Below are 3,863 nucleotides of genomic sequence, written 5' to 3'. Positions count from 1 at the left end.
CAAAAATAGGTTGCCATAAACCAAATGAAATACCACCAATCAACTAGAACACGAACACAATAACTATCTACATCTTGAAAACCTTGTAGAAGCCGCACCAACACCACTTATCGAATCCATCAACGGGTCTTCAATAAAGCTCTACTGGTAGAATCCTTACCAGTACCCAAAAGGCTTACTAGAACATATGATAGCTTCCAGATCACCAAATCTTGAACCAAATGAAAGTGACATGCATCTGAATAACATGAATGACCGAACCAAACCAATTCCACCAATCAAAACATACTGGAGACAAATCTGTTGGGAAAAATGGTGTCTCAACCTTGCATTTATGTGAGGTTACTATTTATAGTAAGTTTTCATTTGAGCACGAAATGGTGCGAAACTCTCCCTGAAGCTTCTGGTTGGCTAGATAAGCATTCCGGTAAAGTTGCGTCGCAAGGTCACAGCTAGTTTTGAAGATATTAAAGTTTTCGTCTTGGAGGGGTGCAATAAAATGTTTAAACTTAATTTTGGAGACTTTAGAGGCTCCGAAATGCCTTGAAAAGTGGCTGTAACTGGCAAAGCGGGTTACGAGGTGATATAACACTTCGCGAGCTTTCCGGCGCTTCAAACGGTTCGTCAATCGGACACCCGGTTCTCAAGTTATGGCCTCCGAAAGTTTGTACTCCTGAAATAGGAAAAATAATTTGTATCGAATACATAAATGAGCTGTAAAAAGGGAGCGACACGTGTTGATGTGTGCTTTAACATGTCATAGGGCATCTAGAAGGAAGATAAGGTCGGCTACACCTTATTGGGTGGTTTTAGCCCATGGTTTTGTAATACCGTTTGACGGTTTCTTGTATTGTATCTCCTATTTATGAGGTGTGAGAGATAGAGGTTGTGTGTAAGAGTCCTATGGCTATTGAGTTGCCTCTGAATCTCTGTTTAGTGCTACTCCTGCGAAGAGCTTGCTCTGCAAGTATGTTGTAATCTGTTTTTGATTGCTGAATAAAATATTGAGCTGCTTTTTGAGGGTGGGGTTTTTCTCCCGAAAGGGTTTTCCCCACGTAAATCACTGTGTTATGGTATGAATGCTATTATATCTATTTCTATTTTCTATAACTGTTGTAACGATCTGAAAAAGTTTTGCATTACCCTCCTCTCAAGGTTAGTGTAGGAAGTTGTTTCCGCTACTTAACTTCCTTACAAAATCTCCTAATCATCATCAAAGGCCAACCACTCTATTGGAACCCGGAAGACAACCAAAGAAGCTAGTGTTGACATCAATGATAAAAATCAATGCAACACATAATCAATTCCTCGAAATTCCCAACAATCTCCCCCTTTGGCATTGATGGCAACACTAGATGTGAAAAACATCCAAGTGCCAAGAAGTTCCAAACAAGTCTTGTTCAATGGAAGACATCCAATCAAAAGATATATTAATGAAGTTCTGAACCAAATAATCAAACCATAGACCAAACTGCCCCTATGACTGATATCTCTGTTAAGCTCTATTTTTCACATGTATAACTCTCCCCTTTTGACATCAATGTCAAAAATACTACATAAACATCAAATAAAAATCATAAAACCTCTAAACCACACAACTGAATACTCCCCCTGAGTAGTAGCACCAACTCATCAATCCAGAATGAATGATAGTTCTGATAATGTATACTGAACTGATGCCAATCAACATCACTTAAGTCTCAACCTAAGGGGCAGAGACCCCCAATCTATCTCTAAAATACTCAAATGATTCCTTGGGCAAAGGTTTAGTGAAGATAACTACAATTTGCTCTTTAGTGTTCACATAAACCAATTTGAATTCATTTTCTTCCACCTTTTCCTTCGAAAAGTTATACTTGATTGATATGTGCTTTGTCTTAGAATGAAATACCAGATTCTTTGATATGTCAATAGTAGTAGAGTTATCATAGGTAATAACTACTAGTTCATTGCAATCTACCCTTATATCCTTCAACATTTGCTTCATCCATAAAACTTGTGTACAACTAGTAGCAGTAGCATACTTAGCTTAAGTAGTAGATAAAAAAGTGCATGACTGTTTCTTGCTGATCCATGAAACAAGTTTCTTTCCAAGAAGGAAAGCTCCACCGGATGTGCTTTTCCTGTCATCTATATCTCCAGCCCAATCTGCATCGGTATATGCACATAGTGTAAATTCATCATTTTTTGGATACCACAAACCATATTCAGTTGTTCCCTGTAAATATCTAAAAATCCTTTTCACTGCACTCTCATGATTCTCTCTAGGATCAATCTGATATCTTGACACAATACAAACGACATTCATTATATCCAGTCTAGTCAGAGTCAAATATAATAGACCTCCAATCATAGATTTATACCTTGTAGGATTTACCATAGTTGATACATCTTTCTTTGTCAGTTACTTGTAACTATAGGGGTACCAACTGGTTTAGAATTTTCCATACCAAATTTCTTCAACAATTCTTTAGCATACTTAGTTTCATAGATGAAAATACCTTTATCAATCTGATTAATCCACAAACCTAAGAAAAATCTCATTTCTCCAATCATAGACATCTCAAACTCATTCTTCATATTATCAGAGAATTCCATACATAATTTTTTTCTCACCTCCAAAAATGATATCATCCACAAAGACCTCAATAATCAATATGTCATCATTAGTGATCTTATAATATAAGTTACTGTTAGCATTATCTTTAGTGAAACCAAGCTTCAAAAGATTTTTATCCAACCTAACATACCAAGCTCTAGGTGCTTGCTTCAGTCCATATAAAGATTTCCTTAATCTGCAAACCATGTTATTATCATCTGAAAGTGAAAATCCATCAGGTTTCTCAATGTAGACTTCCTCTTTAAGATCTCCATTTACAAATGCACACTTAAAATCCATTTGATAAACTTTGTATTTCTTATGGGCAACATATGTTAGGTCCCGAAGGCAACTGAGAGGGGGGGGTGAATCAGTTGTCTATTAATTTCAAATGAAAACTAACTTAACCAAACTTAATGCTTAATGTCGGTAAACCAAACTTTAATGCCGATAGACAATTTTATCAGTTAATTACAGTACCGGTAAAGTTTAATGCATGAAATAGAGAGACAAATAAGATACACAACACATAACACAGTTATTTGTACATGGAAACCCTGTAAGGGGAAAAACCATGGTGGGAAACCTTACCCACAATCAGATGATACTATTGCAAATAGTATGTGTGTACAATATGGAGTTTGCACATGCAAAAAGGCCAACTACCTAGATCTCACTGCTCAATCACATAATGGGAGTCACACTGACTACAATTGGATGGTTAAATCCAATGATAATGTACTGCTCAAAATAGTATCTTCATATGCTGGATTCAGTACCGGTTAAGCTCTGATTTGCCTTCTTCAAACCTTCCTTCAATCTTGAATTATGTCTGCATGTATAGCTCTTCTTATATTCACATGTACCTTATTATATTCCTCTTCCACTATCCTTCTTTACAATCTCATAAATGAGATCTTACATTTATACCAAAACCTAAGACCAAATGAGTAGGTCAGCTCACTAAAAGATATTACAATAAAATCAATTAAAAATGAATCAATATGTGATGCATGATATTAGATCAATGCATTTACAATAATAATGAATCATCTTCATGATGTGTCGTGCTAATCTGGAATAGATATGCTTGTCGGTGCATATCCTAGACCTATTTGCCGGTAACAACAAATATGCAAACCCGATTAGACCAATGAACAAATCACCAAAAACAAGTGTCCAAACAATGTCTTCGACATAACAAAGTAATCTCTAGATGATAACAGATCATCCTCAGTGCCAGTGAACAATATAACTTTCCGGT

This window comes from Cryptomeria japonica, chromosome 8, assembly GCF_030272615.1.
Source record: "Cryptomeria japonica chromosome 8, Sugi_1.0, whole genome shotgun sequence".
In the NCBI taxonomy this organism is placed as follows: Eukaryota; Viridiplantae; Streptophyta; class Pinopsida; order Cupressales; family Cupressaceae; genus Cryptomeria; species Cryptomeria japonica.
The sequence above is the reverse complement of the archived record's forward strand: the minus strand, read 5'-3'. Positions refer to the sequence as shown.